The sequence below is a fragment of the Pipra filicauda genome, unplaced genomic scaffold (genome assembly GCF_003945595.2).
Source record: "Pipra filicauda isolate LSUMZ 115617 unplaced genomic scaffold, ASM394559v2 scaffold121_size3267253_pilon, whole genome shotgun sequence".
Classification (NCBI taxonomy): Eukaryota; Metazoa; Chordata; class Aves; order Passeriformes; family Pipridae; genus Pipra; species Pipra filicauda.
In genome coordinates, this window is record NW_024103674.1 from 373165 (window position 1) to 400585 (window position 27421).

The following is a 27421-nucleotide window of genomic DNA, read 5'->3' on the forward strand; positions in this document are numbered from 1 at the left end:
CCTCCATAAACCTGTGTAATGAGCTGGAGCAAGAGCCACGGCGTCCTGCTCCCGGATGGCACAAGGCCAGCCCCTGAAAAGGCTGTCACTGTGGTGCATGTGTTCTCTGCACCTTCAGGGGACTGGCCTCAAGCACCCACCCAGGAGACATTCCCAGCTCCTGGGATGCTCTGCCTTGGAGATGGGATCCAAACCTTCTGCTTGCACACCTTGACCCGGAGGCAGTGATTGACTGCAAGTTCCAGTGAGCCTTCTTTGAGTCATGCCAAAAAAATGCCTTGAGGTAGTTCCTACCAGCTCTCACCCAGTTCAGTGACACATAAATCCTTGATCCATGGTTCAGGCCTTTTGTTGAGCTTCCAAATGATCCCTTATCCCCATCCATATGACAGCCCCTGTGCAGCATTTCCATTTCTCTCTTGACTGGCTGAAAACTTGGAATTCAGCAGGTTGGGATGTATTTCACTGTGCAACGTTCCAGTGCCCTGGTGTCATTTAGAGATTAGTTCACCAGTGTGAGTAAAAGGACCAGGATAACCAAAGATCCTAGTGGATTCAGGAATTTGAATAGCAGTGAGATAATATCCAGCTGCATTAAACTTCTCTCAATAAACCAATCAAGAAGAATAACACCCAAATAAATCCACACAGGGAAGAAAATCCTTGCATTATAAACATTATAAACATTTTTTTTCTGAATTCCATTTATTTTTACCTCTTTTTTCCTTTACATTTTCATATCTAGAAGCTGAAATATGTGGGGCCTTCTAGTTCTTGTTCACTTGCTAAAGATCTCTTTACTGCCACAGCAACACTTTTTATTTACTTAATATTGAAAAAGTCATGTTTGTATTTGTCAGCTAACCAAATTATGTTCAAGCAAAATAAGATTTAAATCTCAAAACAGGGAAAATTAGGGGGAAAAATGTCAAGTGCTTAGAAAGCAAAAAAGATCTATAACATATATTAATGTACAATCCTACAGCAAAGGGCAAAGAATATACAGGAACACATAAATCAGGGAACAACCTGAGTGACAAATGAGTTGTTTCACTAGATTGAGTATTGGTGAGATTTGAGCTGGAGCACTATGTTCAGGTTTGGCACAGCATTTAGGGGAAAGGTGGAAAAAGTGGAGAGAATCCAGAGCAATGAGAATGATCAAAAGTCAGAAGGGAAAGGCAGGAGCACTTGGGGTTGCCTAGCAGAAAAGATAAAGGGAGTAAATGGAGGTGGCCTCCTGCCAAAGAATAAAAGGTTCCTAAAGGAAGATACAAGGCAAGAAATACTGGACCTGAATTGCAGCAGAGGTTTCAGAAAAACACTTTTCTCATTCCAGGAAATGAAGCAGTGGAACATGTTGCTTGAGAATCATCTAGGTCCCCACCACAAGTCTTTGGGAACAAGCTTAAACCAAGGTCTGGAATGGCAACAGTTGAGCTGACCCTGCACTAGGCTGGGGAGCAGAACAAAAAACCCCTTGAGATCTCTTCTGTCCATGTTTGCTGGAGGTCTGTGACCTGTAGATCCCTCAATGTGGTCCCTGCATGGCACGTCGGGGGTACCTGAGATGCCAATTCTTCATGTTCACACCCCCAGCCCTGCCCACGCTTATGTTCACTTGTGACTGAATGGGGATTTCTGGATCCTCTCCTGAAAGGCTTGCAAAGCTCTGGCAAACACAGAGCATCTTGGGTATCCCATTTTGGCTCTGACACTTTCTAAAAATCTAGTTACTATTGAAAGTTACCATGCCAGCAGTTGTATTATTAATACTTTTATTTTTTATTTATGAAGTGCTGAGTGTGTGCTGGATGATTATATGATTATGCACTGAGTTACACTGGAGTTGCACAGACTGAATTACGATGGGATGTTATTACCTGCAGCCTTTGCATGGCAATGATATTTTTCATTTACTGTAGTTGGCTCCTTCATCATGTGATGGGCTGAGCAGGGTCTGTGAATTTGAAGTCATTAATGTACCAGACCTGACACCAGAAAGAGGCAGTGAGGGAAATGGTACCCTCATTTTGCAGGTGGGGGATAACACTGGGGCTCCAAGGAAACTCAACATCCTGGTGTCACACAACAAAGCATAAACACTCTCAGATTTTTTTAAGTTGATGGTTATTTTTACTGACTTCAATGAGAGAGTTGCTGTGCTTGGAAATGGAAAGTCTTCATTCCCTTGTGGGCTCAGATAACTCGGCTTAGCTGAGATCCTGCAGCAATGACTTCCCTACACTCGTTATGTGTTACATCCAAATGTATTCCCTTTCATATCAACACCTTTCTCCCACCATTCAAGACAAAGACAGACTGTTCTTCTCTGAGACAGAAGACTATGTGTCAAATCTTCTGTATTCCACTCAATCCTTGCCACTGTACTGCTATGAACTTACACAGCTGTTGCAATAAGACTAAATATTTGAATCCTTTGATCTCTCTTTACACAGTATTTATTAATGCTTTACACAATGTTCATTTATGGCAAAATCCCTGAATTTTTTGGTGGTGCACCATTGACTCCCCTGCAAAGACAGATGGAATAAACAAGATTTTAAAACTGTCAACAGTCAGAGAGGGGCTTCTTTATGCATTTAAAAATACAAATCATATTTTTTTAATCATCATCTGATCACTTTTTGTAGCTACACTATAGGAGTAGGATGTTACTGTGTCCATACCTCCAGTTTCAGTTTTAATCAGAAGAGAGGCTGCTCTCTGGTTTAATGAAGTAAATGAGACCTCCGGTAATATTGTCTGTGTAATTGACATAGTTCTCTGGGAAACATTACACTTTATAATGAAAATACTGTATATAATTAGGATCTAATAGGAAGAAAATAGTAATTAGGCAGAATTAACTGAACAGAAGCAATCAAGCAAATAAAGGTTATTCTCTGGAGAGGACCCTTCGGGGTTCAAATGTGTACATCCTCTGATTGTAAAGAAGTCACAGTAATTAACAAGAGTCTTTTCATTGCATAAGAATAGCCCAACGTGGGTTACTGGAACGACCCTGCAAACAAGAACATGCTGTTTCAGTGCTGTGCTTCCACAGCCATTGTGGAAGGAGGTTGTATCCAACACTGCACATGTTGGTTTTGCAGAGATTGCAGAGGTTATCGAGCCATCAAGACCTTTGGCTCTGTTCTTGCCCCAGTCTTTGAGGACCTTTGCTGCTTTTCACTTTCTGCTCCTGCTCATGGAAGTTTCCAGAGCAGCTGCTGTGTGTGAATGTCACAGGAACACGATCCACGTAAGATTCCACGGTAATAAGCAGATTACACAGTCCAGGAGTGATCCTTCTCCTTGGAATTATCAGAGTAAGTCCAGCCAGTTGGTTAAGCACAGGTCTGAGCCCATTCTCACCCACACAGGAAACCTCCAAGCCTGTCCTAGGAAACTCTTCAGCCCCAGCTCTGGAGCATGGCTGTGGGGAGACTGTGAGTGTTCCTGCAGTCTTAGGAGTATCTCAGCTTCTCATCCACGTGAGCTGGGCAATGGGGACAGCACAGGATCATGCCTATTCCAGCTCAAGCCATGTAAATTCACCTGAGAGCAGCCCTTGCTAAGCAGAGGGCACACTTCAGTCCCATACCAAAAATGACCAAGTAGGCAGAAAACACACATGGTCATGGTCCTGAGCCTGTTTCTCTTCTAACCACGTGATCAAAAAGCAGAGTATTCAGTTTTGCCCAACAGTGAGGAATTCATTTCCATCAAAGAAAAGAGAGAGGCACCAGCCCAGTGTAGCACAGCCAGGTACTCGTGGGATATTCCCGACAGGGCAGCTCTTAGCTCAGCAGTTATGGGATCGTTATGGGCATTGTCTGTCACTTTGTGAAGTTACTTGGAGCTCTCTGAAAGCCACCCACCTGCTCTGGGGCCTGGAGCCTTGCCCAGGCACTGTAAATGTACCTGAATGCATTTCAGTCCTTCTACAGGTGCAGTGTGGGTCTTGTTTCAGGTGTGAGCTTCTCAAGGATTCCTTCTGAGTTATTTTCAGAGGTCGATAGTAATTGTCAGACAAAGGAAAACAGCAGAAAACATCCAGGGGCCAAAGGGAAGATGATGTTTTTCTTTCTTCCTCCCATCCCCTTCTCTGTACCAGTCAAGCAGGGACAAAGGAGAAACATCTGCTTTTTAGGTGAGCACAAGAGGCTGAAGGTGAAACCACCAATGTCCAGAGATCTGTCAGGAGAGAGCTCAGAGAAGTGCATGACATGAAAGAGAATTAATCCAATACTTCTCTTAAGCAGAAACCATAAGCAGACAAAATAGATGAGCCCAGGAGTTGCTTTAAAGCAGTTCTTGTTGCTTAACAATACTCCTTCCATTCCTATCTATTTTTCTACTTTATTTATCTATGCATTGATCTTTCTAGTAAAGATTTACTACAACTATCAACATAGCACTTAGCATAAATTAACAAGAATGGCTTCATGGATTTTTTGTTTTTATTCACGTAGATCAAAAGTGAAGCTCTCACACAGCTCCCAATTTGAGGAGATTTTCTTAAATTGCATAAACTTTTACCAATTAATTTCCCTCTTCAATCATTAATGCTCGTGGCACCAACCACAAACTTTTCTTGTCTCAAGACTTCTTATGAAACAGGGAATCATTTTTCACCTTTATTCCTTCAGAAAACATTGGGTATTGTCTCTTAAGAGAGTAAGGAAATCATGTTTCTTTAATGTGATGCCCAGTGACACCAGGAGTGGAGCTGAAACATCCTTTTTTGAAAGGCATTTGGCTTTGCTAAAACAGTTGAAAGGTATCCAAAGTTATGTGAGAGACATTCCCACAGGAATGGTTGCTCATTGTCAAACCAAATTAGTTTCTTGGGACTTTTTGCTGTGTTGGTGGTGGTGGTGGTGGGGGCTTGTTTGTTTGCTTTGAGGTTTTTTTTTTTTTTCTTCTTTTAAAGGTATTTGATGAAAGGAAAAAAACAGTGGTTGGGGGAAACTTACAGAGTGAGAAATATGTTTATAAAATAATTTGATTTAAACTTAGATCACATTTTGCGTTCTATTTGTAGGACACAATTCTCGAAAGAAACCTTTTTCTTGTCTTTTATTCAGCCTGTTGGTGAACCTGTCCAAAGAAAATTCCTTTTAGAGCACTGAGGTGTTACATTTTGAGTGTGTCTCAAAGAATGCTTTCTCTTTGCTTCGGAACATTTCTTTCCACCTCTTTCCCCTTATATTTTCAGTGAAATATTCACTCAATTCAATGCAACTTTGTTGCTGTTTTTAGCCCAGATTTTTTCCAACAAAATTACCGCTCCTTTAAAACTTTAGATCAACCCCTACAAAATAATACCACCCCCTAACTCTTTGTGACATCTTTGAGACCGATATGTAAAAAATACCCTACGGCAGCCAAGAATGAATGTTATTATTGCTCTCTGTTATCATGGGAAAAGTCTGATCCAGACAAGTATCTAATAGCCACTTGTGCACACCAAAAGTAAGATGAAAAACCTCAGCAAGTTCAAAGTTTGTAGTCCAATTATGTTCTGTCTTGCGGGTGCTCTATAGGGGGGGAAAGTAATGTCCCTCAAACCACTGCATATCATTGCAATATCTAACAAATCCTCTGGCACTCCAGCAAGGAGTTCAAAGGAAAAGCATCATCAGCTCGAATAATTACTGCCCATATTAAGTGTTTTAATATTGCAGATGGATGTAAAAGGCAAAGGACAATGGCTCAAACACAAAAAGCCTCGAAAAGCACAACCTGGGGAAGGCCCCAGATATCCAACACGTTGTCCTTTTCCCTGTTCTGTTCTCTGCAATATTAAGCCACTTAATCTGTAATTGCCCAAGCTTATGATGCTTTTGCTTTGAACTCTCTCTAAGAGTGCCACAGGATTTGTCAGATGTTTCTAAAACAAAGCCTACCAGGAGGCTGAGAGGTCTCTTTAGTAGCTGTGACAATGGTTTAATGGAATATAATTTCCAGTAAAGGGAACTAATTTAATATTTTCACCTATCATGTAAGCAAGGCACCAGCTGGGAGAAAGGAATGAGAATTATAGCGAGAGGCAATCAAGGTGAACAGTGCTGGAAAATCATAACTCACCCATGGGCACCGAACTGAGTGCAGGAACCTGGCTTGGGTAGGAATTGTGCTTTCCTCTCAGTGAGGACAGCTCAGCTGGGTGACAGGCACACCAGTCTTGGAGCCTGGCACAGCTGGGTGTCAAACTGGCCATGCCAGTCCTCTCCCAGGTGGCACTCAGGAAAACCTCTTCTCCCCCTCTGTGCTCCCTTTGTATCGTTTGTCTTGTCTTTCAAGGCTGAAAATTCTTTTCTACAGTGGGCAGTCCCTCACAGTGTGTCTGTGATAAACACATCCTTGAGATGGTGTTTGAACACACAGAATAAACATGCAGGGAAGGGAGAGACTTGTCTGAGACTCCCTAGGTAGGACCAAATCTCACAATTCTCCTTTAATGCACAGTGAGCAGAATCCTGGGGTACTGAGCTCCTGTAGATGTTCCACATTTTAATTCTCTTCCTGTCCACAGCTCTTCAGTGATGGTGTGCTCATGCCAGGCAGCTCTTACCTTCCTCTAACACATTGCAGACCTGGTGGTGAAGCCCTTCCACGTGCATAGGAGTAGATTCTGGACATTCTGAAACAAAATCCACTAAGAATATATTTTTTTGGGGTTTTTTTTCCCGGCAAAAGAGGATGGATGATGGAGATATTTGTTATCATCTATTTCTATGCACTTGTAAGGACATGCTTGTAGGGTCCTCATGTAAACCCATGCAGGAAGCAGATATGATGAAAGTGGTTTTTCCAGTCAGAAAATCTGTCAAAACAAGAGGTTTATTGTTGATGTGTCTGGTGTCTTGTGTTTCCTGTGTTCAGGCAATAACAGTCTTGCCAGCAAAAGAAAAATTTGTTATTCCCCTGTTATTTTTCCTATTTATTCCTTGGTTGTGGTGGCATATGTTGCTTCCTCTTGTGTGAAATGCTTTCCACTCTCAGATCGTTCCTCTGAAAAGGAAATCTTCCCTGTGGCATCTCTCAGGAGCATTTGCAAAAGTTCACATGGTTTCAGAAGTCTGGAGTGCAGAAGTGTTTAGTGTGATTCGTCTGCCCAACTAAATAATTGCTTTTCAGCATTCTGCAGATGCCCCGCTCCCGTTCTTTGAAGGAAATATGCTGAATTATTGAAATAAGATAGAGTCAGGATTATGAAAGGAAGTTCCATCTTACGATTAAAGCATCAGCCTTGAATTCAGGAGATATACACTGGGTTTCTGACTCTGCCTCAGATATTCTGAGGAGCCTGAGGCTTATCACAAAAGCCGAGATCCATTTTTGTCTAACACAAGCTATGTAAAATTTTTAGGATAAGTCGGTTGCCAGAGCTGCTGCTGCTGCAGTCAGGGGAGTGCAAGAGAGATCTCCAAACAGAGCATCACCCCACCCTCCAATACATGAGTGAGACACTTGAAATGATTCACACTCTGGAGGTGTTTCTCTGCTTAACAAGAATCTGAGTGACAACGTTGGCCCAGATACCTTCTATAGGCTAAAATTAGGAGACACCCTTTGTCTCCCCCTGTGCCTCAGTTTCCCACGTGTACACAGGTAATGGCAATGCTTCTTTCCTCTGGCCTTTTGGATCCTAAACATTCCCTTTAAAGAAAAAGCAAATTGTGGCCTGACTTCAGCTGGGTCTTGTTAATGCAGTTCTATAAATAACACAAATATTTGTTTGGGATTCCAGTAACTGCAGGATTTGACCTCCACGAACACAACATGAAACCAAGGAGTGGGTAGAGAAACAGGGTTTACTTGATTAAAAATATTAAGAGAAATGGGTGGGAAATTATCTGACTGCATTCATTAAACATCTGAAGTATCTCAGGAAGGTTGGATGAAATTAGAAGAAATTATTAAAATGTCACCACAGATCTAACTTTTATGAGCGTGAATAGACGTGCAATAACTCAGAACTAGAGCAGGTTGAAAAAAGTTCTGCTGGAATATTTTTTTCTGACAAAAAAATGGCATTTTGTTGAAATCAAACTATCTTGAGGAACATGTCAATTTAAGTGACTCTTTTTTTTTCCCTAAGAAATAGAACTGAAATGAAATGTTCCAAATAAGGTTCAACTTCATCAGAACAGAATGTTTCAATTTTTTTTTGGAGGTTGAAATGATTCCATTAAAAATATTTTATGCAGATCGGTAATGCTTAAAATATCAAAACTGGAAGAAAGTATTTGGCATTGATCAGAACCAGTGCACTGAATAACCACAAGATTATGGTTTTTAGAAGATTTCTGTTGGAATAATTTCCTTTGCATGCCTTAAAACAAACAAACAAACAAACAAACAAACAAACAAACAAACAAACAAAAAACAGAAAAAAAAAAACCAACCCAAAATCTGCAAGGGTAGAACTCAAATAGTATTCAATATTGCTTCTGCTCCACTGCATAAAGCATTTAACTTAAATGTTTCTTCATTTTTATATGTCACCCACTGTTTTAATCCATGGGTAAGAGAAACAAAACAAACCCTTATATCATAAATATTTCTGTTGCTGTTTTATAAACAAACCAGCTGCTGAAGATCTCAGGTGCCACGGATATACCAGGCCACAGGAGCCACTTTCCCAGGCAGAGAGATGACTCTTGTAATTCCTTCAGGGAAGAGTCTCTCAGCTTCCTTCTCAGAAGCAAATAAATCTGTTCACTCTTCCCCACGTTGTCCTATTTAACACACCAGATTTCTGCAGAGTCCCTTTTTTTACACACATGTAGCAGGACTCCCAGTGTCCCCTGCCCTCCCCGCCTGGCAATTCCCTTTGGATCAGTCTGCTTTCCCTCTGTAAGTGCAGCACTCCCCGAGGTTCCTAATTCCCATTCTCCTTGGTGAATGCAGCACTCAGGCAGGAGAGAGCTCAGGCAGCTCCTGAACTCCATGTTTGACAGACTCTGAAGACTCATTTCATCAGCCTTTAATCCCACAATCCTCTAAGCTTTATCTGTTAAGACTGGAGCAAGCAGTGCAGCTTTGCCATACTTTAGACTTGTTATTAGTTTTTCATAATTTTTCTCAAAAGAACATAAGACCAAATCAATCTCCCAGCCCTAATATGTTGATAATCATTTTGAAATATTTAAAGCTTCCCTTCTGAAAGCTTGACTGAAATCACCATCTTGTGTCTCCCCCAGTGCTCTCTTGGCTCTTAATTTGGTGTTCATTCTTCCCTTCTCAGACTTGATGATCTTGGAGGTCTTTTCTCACCTTAATGATTCTACAGCTTTCCCAGGTTGTTCTGTTGTCTCATGGATATTTCTCTCCTTTCTACTTCCACTTTCCAGACTGAGATTTCCTTGAAAATTTCCTTTTTGATCAAAGTGAGGTGTTTTCATACCTCACTTACCTTCCCACAGGCTCCATGTTCTTTGGGTACCTACCGACTACAGTAGGTGCCCACTACTATAATGGCTACAAGGCAAATCTCTTGTCACTTGGACATCCCTGCAACAAAACCTGTAAAATTTGAAATGTCTCCCTACATTGCAGAGATCCCAAGCCATTCCAAGGATCAGACTTGCAGCAGATCCAGATCCATAAGAAATATGAAACTAAAATAGATGTGACTGTAGCAGTACAGTGGAACCACCCTGCTGTGACCTGCAAAATGAAAAGAACCTTCTTCATTTCCAGAGCCCACTAAACCAACCTGCTTTTGGCTACACTTACCCTATGCTGGATGTTTGCTTGTGATCTCTCTGTCTAGACTACAACTCAACCTGCTACATCCATCCAAAGGTGTTAAGCCACATCTGCTTTGGTGTTGAAAGCAGCTCTCACAGAATTAAGCTGGTTTGACTGACCTGCAGCACTGAACAACAGCCTCTAGACAAGCTCTAATGCCATTGCAGTGTGGATTCAGTGCTGCTGGATGGGAGTGTTTACCTCTGATGTTTGTTTTTCCCTGATATGAATAACTGCAAGACAGAGAGCTAAGTCCCATGGCACTGTATCCCTGGTACGATGACAAATTGAATTCTCACGTGGAGCAATAAAACTGCAATTGTTCAGCACCTGAGATAGGCAGGTCCCAGATCTCCCTGTAGCATCAGCCTGCTTATAGAGATCAAGGCAAGCAGAAAGCAACAAGATATTTAACAGAGGAATCTCTGCATCCCATTGCATACTAATTAGACACTAGACATGGATACATCAGGGGAAGCAGAGGGAGGAAGGAGGGGAAAAAAATCTCTTGGCAAGACAATGTTGCATTTCAATCTTTCACCTTCACTGGGTAATGGGATGTGATGGAACATTAAAACAAACAAACAGCTTTTGGTGTTTACAAGGAATGTTTAAATGGGAGATCACGAGCCAGAGGTGCTCCACAGAACATCTGGAGCGCTGGAAAACAATGCGATTACGCAGATGAGTCGCATTCATTAGGCTGTAAAATCTCCAGTAATGAACGTAGGAAAGGGACTTTCACGTAGATTGTCATCTACAGCCAAAAAAAAAAAAAAAAGCACAAACCCCTAGATAATAAACTTGGCAGTTCCTTCCCTACCCACTGCCTTCTCCTCCTCCCCTTTGGAATGAGATTCCCAGTGTAATTGCAAAGCTTCGTGCTCGCAGCTCAAAGCCCGTGTGTGAGGCAGAGGCAGATCTGGGTAGGGAGTTGGCTGGGGAGGAGGGAAGTGAGGATCTGTGGGGGAGCAGCTCAGCCAGCACTGGAATGAGGTGTTCAGCACCTTCATCTTCCCCATACTCCTGTCACTCCTATCCCCCTGGTATGGGATACTTCTCGTCCATGTGTCCCACTCTGGATGACCTGGCGGTGTAGACACCACTCAGGCAGGAAAAGACACAATTTAAGGGTCATCTCCAGACATCTACTGTGTGTCACTGTAAGAGAGGAGGAGAATCAGTTGGTCATTGTTTCTTTGAATCAAGCAGAAGATGAAAACAAATTAAAAGGGCATTTTCTTCACACAGTGTGTGGTTCAGCTGTGGAACTCCGTGCCACAGGACACTGTGGGTGCTTCAAATCTCTATGTGTCAACAGGGTGGAAAATTAATTCATTGACAGCTACTGAATACAGCAACCCTGAGTCTAGGCTAGAAAGGCTCCGAGCTGCAAACTGCCAGGGACAGGAAGGGTGCAGGCAGGAGCAGCACCAGGAGATGGTTCAGTCCTGTCAGTCACCCTGTGACACTTCATGAGAGATGTCACAGGGCTGTGTGGGCGTTTGGTCCAGCCTGGCCTGGCATTTTAGTGCTCTGATAGTTCATCCTCAGTGACTTGAAGACCTGAATATGCATCAAGAGTGAGAACTGGGCTCTGTCACCAACTCATTCTACTGGTCAACAAAGACTCAGACATTTCAGTCATGGCCACAGGACTCTTAACGTAGCAGCCAGAGGAGAAGAGATTCCCTTAACCTATTCTAGCACTCTTTGCTAGAATTAGCAGTCTTAGTGAGCTTTTTTTGAAGAGGTCCCTCAAATGTCTGGGCTGCCTCCCTCAAAGCTTGGCTCCAGACACATCTCTCTCACCAGCACATCAGCAATGGCAGAATTCTTTTCAAAGCAGGGTTAACAATAGCTTTAACAGATGTTTCAGGATCTTTTATCACATTAGAATTATTGGATGTTGTCAGCTAAACTGAAGAGCATCACAACCCCCCTTTTTAGCTCATTTTTGAACACAGATGTTTTAAAATAACTCCCTCGTGGGTTTTATCTGTTGGTGCTGCCTGTGTAACATATCCTCACTTCCTTCAAGTCCTCATTACTCAAAGGATTCTTTTTTCCTAAAGGCTCATTTATAGAGTTGGCACCTTTTTTTTTCATTTCCAGTGGATCTATTTCCCCCAGGACCATGCCTGTCTGGGGAGATCTCATTCAAGGACAATTGGGCTTCAAATTGGGAAATCAGACTGCTAAATCCCTTAGTTATCTTTCAAAATCCCATCCTTGAAGCTTAAGTCAGATGAGAGTTTCATCTGCTTTCTGTAATTTGCTGGTTTTCAACTCCATTTCTGAAAGGATTTTTTTTCTCATGGGCAGAAGACTGTGACCTTCATAGAGAAATGAAATCAGTTCAACAGAATAAACAATAATTAAATTTACATAGGAAAATATATTTTCAATTTTCTGTTTCTGACTGAGGGTTAAATAACTAAATCATTGCAATTTCTTTATTTTCTTTGCCTTTTGAGGAAAAAACAGCTACCTGAGCTGTTTACATTTCACTCACAGCATATATTATATTTGCTCATTCTTGGCCCTGTGTCTGGAGTGGCACTTGAGGACTGATGAACCTGGGAATCTTTCCCCAGCTTAGTCCCTCACTGGCCACATCTCACATCACTGTTTTGCTTCTCACCAGTTCAATCTCCTTATCTGTGGCATGAATAAATTCATATTGAGAGAGTGCTTTGGCATCTTCACATCAGCACCAAGCCCGCTGGTAAGAGAAAATGCAAATGTTACCTGTGTTGCTTGTACTTAAAGGTTTGAGAGATCTGCCAGTGCTGGGTCCATCATTTCTGGCAGCATGTTGGGGCTCGAGGCAGAGGCACCACAGCAGAGGTCACAGAATCACAGAATAATCACAGAATCATGGAATGACTTGAGTTGGAAGAGATCTTAGAGAACATCTCATTCCACCCCCTGCCATGGGCAGGGACACCTTCCACTAGCCCAGGTTGCTCCAAGCCCCATCCAACCTGGACTTGGACACTTCCAGGGATGGAGCAGCCACAGCTTCTCTGGATAACCTCAGAGGGAGGCCTCCTCACCCTCCTAATATCTAGTTTAAACCTACTTTCTGTCAGTTTGAAGCCATTCCTCCTTGTCCTGTCACTCCAGGCCCATGTAAATAGTCTCCCTCCATGTTTCTTGTTGGCCCCTTCAGGCTCTGGAAGGCCACAATTAGGTCTCCCTGAAGTCTTCTCCTCCCCAGGCTCAACAATCCCAACTCTCCCAGCCTTTCCTCCCAGCAGAGCTGCTCCATCCCTCTGATCATCTTGGTGCCTCCTCTGGGCTCACTCCAACAGCTCCATGTCCTTCCTGTGCTGAGACCCCAGAGCTGGAGGCAGCTCTGCAGGGGGGGGTCTCACAACAGATCTCTCTCCAGACTGGGTGTAGGTAGTTGCAAAATTCCTGTCCTGCATCAGCCCAGGAAGATTTTAAGAAATAAATTTAATCAGTCTCATTTTTAAATGAGGGCACATCAAGGCACACAGCAATTTAAGGGCAGAGTTAGTTGAAAAGAAACTGGTCCTTTCTGAGATTACAGGATTGAGGAGTGGTGCCTTTCAGTGTGAATGAGGTGGAAATTTGAGCCTGGTTGTGAATAGGGAAGGAGAATGGGTCAGATTGTTTCAGAATTAGGTATTTGTTTTGCTCTTCCTACAGCTGCTCACTAGAGCTTCAAGCTGAAAAAGATGAGAATATCTTTCTATTCACGAAATACGTAACTGGGACACTTTTGACAATTTCAAAATGTTTGGGACAGTTATATTTTTAGCATCAGTGAATTGAGAAACTTGTCAAAACCACCATCTTCCTGGGGAACAAACCTGCATGATCTCAGATTGGCTGGTACCTGCATGTGTTCAAACAGCCCTTACACACTGCCGTGTTCCCCAATCCCCCACCTGCCATTCCCTGTGGAGTATTAACACATTCATCACAGAGTGGCACTCGGAGGGATCAAGTAGGTCCATTCCCACAACATATATATGTACAGAATTAATCAGGAGTGTCTCTTGTGCAGGAGAACCTGGATGTCTCTGTATTTCCTTCCTGCCTGGCAGCAAAGCTCAAGTTCCCCAAACACCTGGAATTTCAGACACCTCTGTGCAACGGGCCCGACAAACAGCCCTGCACCCTCTTTGCCATAGAGCAAAGACCACAGGAACACAGGGAGAGAGCCTTGGTCTCGATTTCCAGCAGGTTTTTCCTAAATGAGGGTGTCAGGCTGCTGCTGGAAGAGGGTACGGAGGAGAGAGACTCCAAGTTCTGCAGGGTAGGGGCTGACATTCCTGAGACAGGGCTCACCACTGCCTCAGCCTAACAGTGTCACAGTGCTCCCCGGGATAACAGACTTGATGGATTTCACACTTTAAGGCTTTTGCTTTGAAAGAGCCCCAGCTTTTATCTTAGCAAAGTACAGCTTTGTAGCCTAAAAATAGTCTGCCCAAGCTCCTTCCATCGGAACAGCAGAAGATGAGCTGGTGACTCTCAATTTTTGGTGCTTCTCTATCAGAAAGATGAAACATTTTCCCTGTAATCCTCCAAAATGGAATGTTTAGGGTTTCAGAGGTTACTGGAAATTTCCCTGGCAGCTGGTCAAATACGTGATCCCATTAGAGCTCCTTTGATGAGGAAGTGTAGCTTGACTCAGAGAGAAAGTGGGTATGGGAGGGGAGAGCATGTCAGAGGAGAAAGAGGAGCAGAGAGAGAACAGGAAGGGGGAAAATCCTCTGTGAACCAAGAATTTTAATGCACCAGAGTCTGTCTCTTCTTTTCCACAGCAGAAGACAAGAAATTGCACCCCAAACTCACATATCTGCCCAAACTCTGATTGTGAATGAGGAAGAAGCAGCTCTGCTCTCTCACTGTGAGGAAATAAGATCATGGGGTTGCCTTTTTGTTCTGTGAGAGGCCAGAGAAGGCCAAGAATTACTTCTCTCCCACTGGCAGGGCTTGTAGCACCAAGAGTGAGAAAGCACCTGGCAACCTGGGACTAAGGAAAATATTCCTCCTGGATGCCAGGCTCTGTGCTAACTGCTTGTCAGCTCACTTAGCACCACACACGCTGCTGGTGCAGCTGAAGTCAGAGCAGCTCTTTTTGTTAACGAGAGAAAAGCACAAGGAATCGTGTTTTACACGCTCCATTGTGAATCTGTGAATGGCTTTGTGGTACATAATGCCCAGGGTTTGTTCAGGGTTCGCTCAGGGCGTCAACAACCACCTCCACATCCCGGTGGAACAACCGCTCCAAACAGCCTCATTAACCCTGGGTGGGGAGGAGGGTGTGGGGGCTCTGTGGTGGGCTCAGCAGCAGCCACGGGAGCTGTGTCTGAGCTTAAAAAATGGGCTGCACCAGCTCCTTGGGCAGGAGACCTTTCACAGGCATGCACGTGGTATCCATCAGGATATCCACCAGGAGAGGTCTGTGTTCCCCACAAGTCCAGCTTGCAACAGTCATGGGAGGGCCAGATCCTTCCCTAGGGGGGAGACTCAATTTCAGCAGCTGCCTTCTTTTTAATTTTTTTTGCATCAGACTTACCCACGAGTTAGAGATGAGGTTTGTAGCATTTCTATTAGAGTGACAAGACATCAAGGCTCCTTCCAGCATCATTTTTTACCTAAATGGATACTCTTCCCCTGCCCTCTGGTATTAATGAGGAATCACTTGTCAGTAAAAATAGGAAATGTGGTTTCATACAAAATAAAAAACTTTTCTCCACCCTCTCCCACCTCCTTGAGGGTGATAGTCTGACCTGCTGCCATGTGTTGAGGTTATCCCTAATAATCACACCCAGCCCCACCATGTTGAGCAGAGTACACCTCCTCCACACCTGCCAGCATCACTGCATGTGTCATTGTCACCTAAACTGTTTTCTTCAGACTGGTGCAGGATGTAAAAACCTCCTACAAAAATTGGCTAAAGTTTTTGGGAGGAGCAACAAAGTTTTTTTGTGCGCTGTGCATGATCATCATTCATAAAACCCAACAGAGCAAATCTGCCTCCCTGCTGCCTCCTTCCAGCTCTGCTGTCCTCAGGTAGGCAATGCTAAGCCAGATTTATCCCTCCAAACTAAATTTGGGGAAAATGGGGCAGGTGGGATGCCACCTCATGCTCCCATCGCAACGGCAGCTCCACAGGGCTACCGGGAATCAAAAGCACTAAACACTTGTATTAATTAGCAGCAAAAACTGCAGTGACTCAGAACACCCAGAAGGAGCAGATCTGAGGAGTGCAGGCTGCTCCTGCCTGGTCTGTTTTTAGATCAGAACCCCAATTTAACTCAGAGCCAACAGGGTACCTCACAGCAGTGCCAGCCTGCGTGGGTTTGGCTGTGCCAGTGACACGAGGAATGTGCAGAACGCTGCAAATACATTCCCAGCTTCGGGAACAGGGTGCCATTCCAAGTCATTCCAAGTGGCAAGCTCTGTTCAGCACGGATTTATGACCCCCGTGGAGGCCTGCACTACCATCTGCTCTCTCCAGCAGCCTGCATGAACGTGCATGGTCCATCCATCGGAGCCTCCCAGGGCGCTCCAAAGGCTGCTCTGGTTGGGAAGCTCAGCAGCTGTAGGCTGGGAAAGGATTAAAGTGGATTGGCTGTGGTCTTAAAGATGTATTGGTGTTTCCTAGGAGGAAAAGGGCTAAACATAAGGCTGAAAATTCCCTCACATCTGTGTGTCAAAATCTACCTGTGTGTGAGTTGGTGCGTGCAGCTTATACAGTCACATCCAGCCTTGTCTGTGTAAATTAGCATTTATCTCTACGTGTGTGCCTGCATCTCCTCAGGGACAGAGTTTCAATGGCCACATTTAAAATACACCAGAGAGTTTTTCCAGTTGTAGGCACCCATTTTGGGGTGCCTTAAAGTACACCAACAAGTTCCTCTAACCGTAGGCACCCAGTTTGGGGTGCCTCACTCACACCCAACCACACTTGCACCCTCTCACACTCATTCACAGTCTCTCACACCCAGTTCTATAAATAACAGCATCACCATGGCAGGAAATATCTTCTAATTAGCACCCCAGACACAGTCTCCTGGCTTGCTTCCACTCCTTCCCATTGGCACAGAGCTGGTGTCTCTTTTATTTTTTCTTGCGACATTCCCTTAAAGACCTATTGATGTCTTGTTGAGACCGTTTGCAAGAAGGAGAAGGAAAAAAGAAAAGGCATCTAGTGGAAGGTGTCAGATGACAGTAGGAGATATATCATGTGCCTGCCTTTCCCTGACCAACTACTGAGCACTGCTGCAAAAAACAGGTTCTCAAAACCATCCTGTTCTTCACTGTTACAGCTGGAAAAGGCCTCTTAGATCAGGCAGCCCAGGTCCCTGCCTCTCGGGATGACTCCCTGGTGTACACTTTATGCTGCTTTGTCCGGCCTAATTATCCTTCCCTGCTGTTAATGGGATGGAGCACCAAACTCTTCGGACTGCCTCCATCATTCAGGGGTTTTTTTATTGTTCTTCTCTTCCTGGTGGCTTATGTGGTTGAGTTTTGAGACTACAATTTTTCAGGCTCTGACACTTTAAGCCCTTAAAGACAAGAATGTCCTCGTGATCTCGCACTTCAGTGCAACATGCAAACTGTAGCTTGAGTTTGGAGATCTTTGTGCATTGATAAAAATAGCAGACCGTTTGGAAGAGATTAAATTAAGTGTTAAGGAAAAGATTTTGCTGTTCTGTGGTTTGAATTAGGGATTGGAGTTTCTCCACCTCCACAAGACACAAAAGTTCCTGTGTATGTCTACAAATGCAAACATAAGCACACACATACTTGGCTGTGTTGCAGCTGTGCCTCTTTATTTACACACACTGCTGCCTGTACATAGGTGAGCATTCATACAGGATGAATACACTCAGTGCCACAAAGTCTCAGCCTGGCAGGCAGCTTGATTTTTCTCCTCTCATTTCCCTTATGCCCAGCAGCCCAAGGCCAGCAAAATTTCTGTCAGCTGTAGCAAAGCTCTCATGATAATTCCAGACTAACGTCCTGTGGTGCCTTCCTTGTGCACTGAGTGCCTCTGCCCAGGCTTTATTTTACTACATCTGGTACCTGCTTTTCATTGCCAGACCAATTTCCAAATGGAAGGAGTCTTGTGTCTGCTGTCTTGGACTGTCTTTTTGTCAGAGTGAGTGAGGATATGAGGTTTTGATGTGTTTCATGAAAATAAGTTGCCAGGTAAAGGAGAAAGTGCTGTTAATGAACCTCAGCCCTTGATTAGCCAGCAGAGCATGCTCACGGATCAGGGCTGCAGAAAATGCACCATCTCAGGAAGAGTCAGGAGTGAGTCCAAGAGACAAACACCTGGGACCAGACTCCCTTTAGCCCATTTCTCACAGAGCCATTCCCAACTTGCTCCCACGAGACTGGCACCTCAGCTCTGTGCTGTCAGGGAACACCTCTGGCACTCACGGAGAGAAGGGAGGATCTTCATTCCCATCACAGGTCTCAGAGAAGAAAATGTCCCCCTGCCATCCCCATTCTCAGTTTCCAGACACACCTGCTTCTCCCTTGTGCCAGGAAGTTCCCCACTGTCCCCTTTTTGCTCGGCCTCCTTGCTGGCCCACCTGCATCTGCCTCAGCATCTGTGTCGGGGCTCTGCTATAATTGTGGTCTCCCCTGCTCCCACCCCCACTGTCTTTCCAAAATTCCTCGCTTCAGACATTCATGTAAATCTACTCTGCGGTCACATGGTGCTTCAAATTAAACTTTGAAATGTTTCTTTTTTAGCCTTTTAACTCGTTCCTGTAAAAGGCACATTGCAGAGCAGGGATTCCACTGGATCAGAGAGCCCTGGGGCATGAAAAGCAGGTGGCACTGCCCACGAGAGGGGAGGAGGACACTGCTGTCCATGTTCAGGACTCTCACTCAGGAATCCATGAGTCCTTGACTCGTATGTCTGGCCTGTAAACCCTGAGCTCTTCCCAGCAGCTGTATCTGCAGTAGCAAAGGCCACTAACAGCCTCACCTGAGTGCTCTCTTTGTACCTATAACAGAGCAAAACTTTAATTTCGACTTCTCTCTCTCCTCAAGACCCAGGTAGCTTCTCAAAGTGCAAAACCTCCAGCAAATTGCACTCTTCCTGGGAAAAGGAAACAGAGGAATGACCTCAGTAACAGGCTGACCTCAGTAACAGGCAAAGGAAGGGAAATGCCACTGCTTTACATCCCAGTGCTCTGCTAATACCTCTGAGACCTCCACAGCTGGAACTGCCCAGGGGCAGCTGGACCAGCCAGTGCCTTTCCCTCTGCCATTGCCATCACACTGGAGCCAGGAGGTGCCACTTCCCAGCTGAAGGCACCAGCAAACCTCAAGCTGTTGGCCACCTGTGGCAGACAAGATGTGCTCACAGAGCAGTGGGAAAGGGACAGGCAGCACCCAAGCAGAGCCTCCCAGGCAGCAGCAGGGCTCGCTCTGCCTGCAGGGCTGCCTGTCCCCAGCTCTCCTGGCTGGGCCTCCTCCATCCCTGGCTGAGGCAGCAGGAACTGTGTGCTGAGTCTGCTTCAGCTGGGAATTACACTTTGCATATCTTACATCTATCAGTGTAAAAATAGGATGTATGAATAAAGGGTGTTAAAATTGCCACCTCAGTCTGATTTCTCATGCTCTGTAATATAACATATGGCAGTGACTGAGCTCCAAGGGAGAACTTGGGAAGCAAGCAGAGACAAATAAGTTGTTTAACCATTTCGGCGCCCTGGGCACGCTCTGCAGTTCTGCAGGAAATGTTGGTGTGGGCTGAGAGAGGAGGATGCACCAGAGTAAATGTGGGCAGCACTGTCAGCCTCATCTGCACATCAGGCACGAGGTGGGAGCAGTGCTCTGACCCCAGCAGCTGAGCTGCAAGGACCAGGCTAATTGGAGAGCACCAGAATGCAGAGTCACCTAATTCACCTCCCTTCAGAAGCTGCTTTAGCAGGCGAGAGCTGCCCCCCCAGAGTGCAGAGGGTCTCAGTGAGCCTGTCTGCACATGGCCTGTGGCACTGAGAGGGTTAACAGGAGCAGTTGGGCCACCAGCTTTGCAATAATGAATCTCATCAGAAAGGGGTTAGGGCAAGGCAAACGCTGCTGCTGTTGGAATTGCAGCTGCAAATTTGAGATGACACTGTCACAATCCTTCCTGCATGGAGCAAACACTGGCAAGAAGGTATCTGGGTGTGCAGAGGGAGTCTGTCAGCAGGGGTTCTGGGCCAGGAGGGCCCTTTTTTTCCAGCTGGACCAGTTGCAGTCACTGAGTTTTACAGGAAGTTCTTCAAAGCTGCTTAAATGCAAAGATGTAAGAAAAAGAGGAGATGGCATAGAACCACAGAATCATTTAGGTTGGAAAAGATCTTTAAGATCATCACATCCAACCTTTGACCCATCATCACTTTGACAACTAAACCAGAGCACTGAGTGCCACATCCTGGACATTTCCTGGACACCTCTAGGGATGGGGAACTCCATCACCTCCCTGGGCAGCCCCTTCCAAAGCCTGACAACCCCTTCAGTGAAGAAATTCCTCCTGATGTCCAACCTGAACCTCCCCTGGCACAGCTTGAGGCTGTTTCCACTTGTCCTGTCACTGGTTGTTTGGGAGAAGAGGATGACCCTCACCTGACTACAACCTCCTTTCAGGTAATTGTAGACAGCAAGAAGGTCTCCCCTGAAATTTTATGACCAAGAATCAAACCCAGGCCGTGGCAGTGAGAGTGCCAAATCCTGACCACTGGGCATAGTTTGTCAGATGCAATCAAATCCATAGGGTCAGGACCATTAATCTTAAAGCACTGTTTGATGGAAAACATTTCAATTTCAAACAATTTCAATGCCACAGTGGCCCCCCAGCCCTGAGCTGGATCATCCTTTAGGTGCTGCAAGGAAGGGAAGGGCACTGCTGATACTGTGCTCCACATGAAAATGGGTTTGGCTGCAGGTTGTGGTCATCCAGCAGTGGAGATGGGCAGGACATTGGGCAAAGCTGGGATCCTGCACGTGAGCAACCAGGGGTGCACAAAGGGTCTGACTGCTGTTCATGGGGGTTCTGTCAAACTGAGGAAGGACAGAGAGAAGACCCATGTGCAGTCCACTTCAGTGCTTGGCCCTTGCCTGTGTGAATGAGATTGTTTGTGTAACAGATTGGAAAAAAAAAAAAAAACAAGAAGAGGGGGCTGGGGACTTTGGCCCAGCACCACATTCCAGCACGCTGGCTTATGGGCTCTTTAATTTCTTTTCTTTTTTTTTTTCCCCCTGTTTGAGTTTTGCCTTGTCAGGTTTAATCGGTAGTGTTTGTAATTCAGGTAGCAAATTGATTTTTGAAAGTACTCTGTCCCTATTCAGTCCACGTTACCGTGGATCCTGCATTAATTATGCACTGATATTGATGTTTTTGTCAGACAAGGTCTAGTGTCACTATATTCAGAACTTGCTTCTTCCTTGTTAAAAATGTCTCAGAATGTGGCCTTGGGAAAGATACTGCGTGTCACTCTCAGGATCAAAGATAACCCAGCAAGGCAATACTCTATTAGTACTGAAATTCATGTACCTTTTCCCCCTGCCCTTCCATCTTTCTTAGAAGGAGCACGGCAAAGGTTGGTGAAGCGAGAGAGGGACTGGAGGATCCTCCAAGGAGAATTGAGCTGTCAGCACTGCTTAAGCTAATAGGAAGGGACAACAGTTTTAGGATGCACATTGTAAATGGAGACAAGTAAAAGCAGTAGTTCACACTTCATGGTCTGTGTCGCTGCGTCCTGGCTGCAGAGCCACCTTCTGTTGGGTTTGGGAGACATCGGGATTCCCGTCCAGGGGGCATCACAGGGAAGAACAAGGCAACGTTCTTGGAAACCATCTGGGATTTGGTGAGCATCACAAACTCAGTCAACAATCTGATGTCCTTGTGGGGGATAAAAAAAAAAAGGGGGGGGGAGCCATATCTCATTTTGGAATAGCATTAACAAGAGTGTCATCTGAAAGGCACAGGAGGTAATTATTCCGCTCTATTTGCTACTGGTCAGATCTCAGCTGGAATATTGTGCACACTTCTGGGCACCAACCCACAAGAAGGATGTAGACAAGCTGGAATGAGTCCAGAAGAGAACAACAAGAATGATTAGATGTTTTGAAAATGTGATTTAAGAAAGACTGAAAGAATCGGGTTTGTTCAGTCCAAGAATGAGAAGACTAAATGGGGAACGTGATAACAGTACTTCAATTTATAAGGGGTCATTAGAAAGAAGATGTTGTTCAATTTTACTTACTGGGGAAGAATAATAACAAATCAAATTAATTTCAGATGTGGGAAAAATGCTACAATTTTGAAGACAGGGAAGTAATCAAGCGAATACATGAGGAGGTCTAAAAGGTTTTTGAGCATCAGATGAACAAACATCCACCATACAAACCCATCATACACCTAAAACTTCCTCCATCAAATGGGGGGAAAAAAAGGATTAATTTGTCTACATTTCTCCCACCCCATGTTTCTCAGGTACCATAATTTGATTTTTTTGTTGGTTTGACATGTTCTGCTGGGATTCTCAAAATCATTTCAGGACAGATGTGTTCGTTGCTCTCAAATGTCTTTTGCACAGTGTGAGGACCACCTTGTACAACCCACTCATTAGTCACTGATCCCTCAGCTCTGGGTTGGGTTCAGAGAATAGGTTCAGACATGAAGGTTAGTATTTAAACCATGTTTTTGTCAACTGTTCAGAGTTCCAGGTCTTCAAAACTGGGATAAACCTGGTTTGTAGGTGACAGGGCAAAGCAGTGCCAAGAGACCCATATTTATTACTTATTAGAGATGGAATCTTGTTGCGCTTTGTATCTGCTGAAGTAGCCATAAAATCCCAGTTTAATAACCATGTACCTGTATAATAAACACATTTATAAAGCCTCCTCTGGAAGCTAGGGACTTGTGGAATATTTTGAAACACTTAGACCTGCATTTCCCAAGGAGCTCAGGCACCTGCCTCAGCATCCCCCCTGGAGACCCTCAGTGCTGGTGTGGGCCCTCCTGTCAATGAAATCTCATTAGCACCACTTTGCCAAATTAAACAGATTAAAGCTGGGAAGCAGCTGGAGCACAGAGCAGTCACATTGACTGTTGCCTTAGGTTAGGCTGAAATTAGCTGGCTTCAGGCTCCCTGTTGCATTTGACATTGCCCACAGTAGCCAAGCAGAGCAGTGGCTTTGCTTCTGCTTCAGAGTAAATTGCTGTGTCTGCGTGATGGAGCCACTTCAGGGCAAGGGAACTCACCTGCTGATTTTCATGCAGAGCAAACAAACAAACAAACAAACCAAAAAAGAGTAGGTGCCTTTTAACAGGGATCTTGAATATTTTTTCTGTGGCAAGCAAAAAGCTTCTCACTCCTGGTTTTTTCATCAGGGCTATTAAATGATTCACAATTTCACATGCATGCTCCTCCAGGCTGGGATTTTCATCCTGTGTGCAGCAACATTACTGCTTTGCTTGGCTAGAAATTTATATCAAGTATTCCCATCAAAGCTTGGTCTCTCCTGGCCAGCTCAGCTGTTCCAGGTGAGAAGTATTAAAACTTTAATGTTTGAAGGACTCCAGAGGCTGAATTACTCAGAATAAATAAACATTCTTTTTCATGAGGCTGTGGATTTGGGCTGATAAATAGCAAACACTCTTTTGCCATGTCTGTGGAGCATTCCAAACTGTGATACAAAGCTGAGGACAGAAGAGTGGGAAGGGAGAGGAGAAAGTAAAGGGGAAGTGAGCAATAGCTCCATTAATTCATCTGAGCAAAGGACAGGAAAAGAAAATGGAGCCTTTAGAATTAGCACAAAGGCTCAAAGAGACATGTTCAGATGGCCTAAATTCTACCTAAATCTTTAAGTCCCTAAGCTGAATGTTTCCTTATTGACTAGGGATAAATGAAGGTCTAAAACCAGCCAATAAGGAAGTCATAAAGGCTTAGATGGAATTTAGGCCATGTAAATATATACAAAAATCTTCATAAAGGTGGCCTTGGTGCCATAGGGACACCCCCTCACCTTTTGGCTCTAGGAGGCTATGAGCCCTTGTCATGTCTTTGAAAAGAGCTTGTTGTGAACACTACAAGAGATAAAACATCAACCTTCTGTCTCATGCAACATTGCCTGGAACAGGAAAAGATGTTGGTCTTGAGTGTTTATGCCCTTAATTTCTCTAACAAGCTCCAAGTCCAGAGACCTGGTCTGGTTTGAACTTGGGTATCCTCAGCCTTTAGATTCACATGTGATTCAGAGTTAGGAATTCCCACTTGAGAAATTTGAATTTGGATGCAAACTTCTACAAGTCACTCCCATCTGGAAGTCCTGGGTGGTTCCATTTCCTCCTTAACTTTATTCTGGGGGCATTTTGGGGGTTTATTCTATTTCATTCACACAGATGCTTCTACAGTGCTGTTTGTATCTTTTGAACTCCCCAGTTTCCCAGTTGTCCTCCAGCAAATAACCCCTCCATTACTGACAATGATCCCTCACCTTCTCAACATGGTCAAGGTGGAAGGTTGTAACTGAAGTGAAAGGAGACATTTTATGTATGAGAGGAACAGGTGAAAAACTGGGCACACTCTTGTCTATCAAGGTTTCAAAAGTCTCTTTTGGGGCCTGAATTTTACCCAGCCCTTCCCTGAGCTCTGCAGAAAGAGCCCAGCCTGCAGTAAATAATTTCTCTCTGGAAGCACAGGGATCACAGGCTGACCCTCAGTAAGAAATCATCAGTGAGCCGCTTTCCAGCTTTCCTCTGTTGCATCAGGGAATAAGAAGAGAGAAAATGTTCCTGAATTAATACAAACAAAGACACCCCTCTTCCCCTGGGGACATCTTCATCGTTTCCTATTGACTGGAGTTTGCAGACAAAGAGTGGGAAATTGAATTCAAGAGTCCACACTGCAAAACAAGGGCAGGGAAGTTGTGTTAGGGGAGCATTAAGAGATAAATCTTTCCTTTTTTTTATTTTATTTTTTTTTTAACGTGGCATCTTTCCCTTCAAACCACTCCTAATCCCTTGACTTTCTGTTCATGAATAGATTGAATTTTTCACGATGACATTGCCTAAAGACAATGAGCGATTTCACAACAAATGATTTATGTACTGGAATCTGGAGAGATTTTTGCTCATAAGAACACTCCAGCCATTTATCTTGATCTCCTGATATATCAGAGCCACAGCTGTACGTCTCTAAATTAACTGTAGATTAAACAATTCAAGCCGGTTGAAAAGTGTAAATGCGAGAGAAAAGCTCAAAGAAGAAGTTCAATCAATTTCCATGATTGGATTCTTATCAAGACAAAAATGTGAGCAGCTTCCATTGGCCATTTCGAGATAAACAAGCCAGGAGGTAAATAGACTCCAGGCATCTGTGAAGTTATATCATGTGTGCAAGGGAGTAGCTTTAAATAAAGCAAACAAGCTCGAGTTTCCACCGGGGTAGGCGTCTGTGGTGCTGAGTAAAGTTAGTTTGTAAAATGTTTTGGGGGGATTTTTCCTTTTTTTTTTTTTTTGCCTTGACAATTGCTGGAAGATAGAAAAAGGGAATGACTGCAGCAATTCAGAAGCATGAAACATAAAACAAGGAATCAGAAGAGGAACAAAAATGGGAGCACTGCACAAAAGAGGAAGCACTCTACAGCACACTCCAACTCCTTGGGAAAAGAGAAGGGGGGGGAAAGGCTTGTTTCTGCAGATCTTCAAACAAGCTTTCTTGGCATCCAGGGGCAAAGTGAATGTGCAGCTCAGCTCAATTTGTCTTTTTAGCTCAAGCCTTGTCTATGTTCAACTTTTTTCACTCGTTTGCATTCAATGTGCAGCAAATGCACCCACACTCACAGGTCCAGAGCCCTTAATTCTGGTTACACCCATGTGAACCCACATTAATGCCATTAGTTTGGTTTCCTTCTGGCAGCAGAATATCAACACAATCCCTGCCTTGCCAGTCACTGCTGCTTTTATTAAGGTGTTGTCTAGACACAGGGCAAGGCAGGGAAGGCTCGACACAATAAATGCATCTGAGCTGCTCTCAGCCTTTCAGCTTAGTGAACTTTTTTACCTTATTAAGGTCTTACCAAAGCATCAGGAGAGACGTGGCCTCTGCTCGATTCAGATGCACAAAGCCATGCTCTTAAAAGCACGAGTTTGCCGAGGAGGGAGTGCAGTGACTAATTTCTCTTTGCCTTGGTGCACGAGGGCTGCAGCCCGATCTGGCTCAATCAAGTTCAGCTAATTTGGAAATGATGAGTAAGATGGAGCAAGCTGCAAGACAGTGCAAGCAGGTCCCAAAGTGGGAATTAAGGTACATAACTAATAGAGGCATGTAATCCATACCAATATGGTGTGAAGGTTGAAAGGGATTCAGACACCAAGCACAGAGGAAACAGAACTGGAAGAAGACTGCAAGGCAGAAAAAAAATCTGCCTTTTATGCCACATTTCTCGCCTGCTTCCTGCCTTTAAAGTCACTGGGGTTTTGCACACAATTTCTACATCCCTCTGGGAGATGAGTGAGCATCAGAGAGCTCAGAGTTTCTCTCTGTGTACGCTGGTTAGTGGGAAAGTACACCAGTGCCCTCCACAGGAGAGCTCCACATGGCAGGGACGTGGGGTCATGGGGTCAGCTGGGCGACACCACAATATCCCAAATTATCTTACTAGGGTGGCATTTTCGATGATACCGGTGAAACCGAATCTTTTCTCGCCAGCGCCGGCAAGGAGCAGCCTCAGCGTCACGGCTGGAGCTCTCCTTGGTCCTGAATTCCACCCGGTTCTTCTGCAAGCCGCTCTGACACACAGCAAAAGGGCAACCGGGGCAACATAAATGTTCAGCGCCTTCTCCATTGGGAAATATGCACCCCAGCTTATATATTGATTGCTCCACCTCTGCCCAGGAAAACCCCCCAGCACTGCCAGCTCCTGAAGGAGTTTGGCAAGTAAAAGTTCCTGAGAATAGTGGAGAGAGAAATGAGTATGGAGTTTAGCAAGCCACCAAAAGGAAGGTGACATCCAACCAGGAGATATTATCCCTTCCCTTCCCTAGTGCCATTCTCATTTATCATCATGGAGAGGCCAGAGGAGTACAGACCTCTTGGTAGCCAGCACTGAAACCTTCAGGGCCACAAAGCCATGTAAGATGGTGCTGGGGTGTGAACCAAGGTACTTGATTTGTCAAGAGCAATGAGCTTGTCCAACACTGGGACAGGCAGGTACAATACTGCCCTAAACACTTGCACTTCTCAGGCTGAGTATTTCCCACTCCAGAATGTAGAAGTCTGGCAACACCAGGCAGAGACACCCAGAAATGCCAGCAGATACCCAGCAATGCCCCCTTGGCCTCAGTTGGTTCCTCTCACCTACGGTCTGTGCTCCTGAGCTCAGGCTGGAGGCCACAGAGACAAATGGCTGAAACACATCACCAGTGAGAAGGCAAAGCAGAAAAGCTGGATTTATAACTTCAATCTAGTTATCTTCCTGCTTTATGTGTGGCTTTCAGGGGGTGAGATGGCCTTCATTTGGTCCCACATTAAACCTTAGCTAAGCCATGGTGAGATGCTTCCCAGCTGGAGAACTCTTCCCTGCCCTGGCAGGGCACTTGGGCTGATCAGGGGTTTTATTCGTATGCCAGGGCTGAACACGCTGTCACCACACT

General features: G+C 44.6%; 1 long non-coding RNA gene across 1 annotated transcript; it reads right to left on the bottom strand.

Moving 5' to 3' along the window:
- Positions 1-24359: 24359 nt before the first annotated feature.
- On the bottom strand, positions 24360-26470 carry LOC113992555. The gene is made up of 3 exons (XR_003542284.2): positions 26428-26470; positions 25846-26032; positions 24360-24669 (listed from the first exon to the last, which is right to left on the bottom strand). It is a non-coding gene; the product is annotated as an uncharacterized LOC113992555 (long non-coding RNA).
- Between the last annotated feature and the right edge of the window lie 951 nt (positions 26471-27421).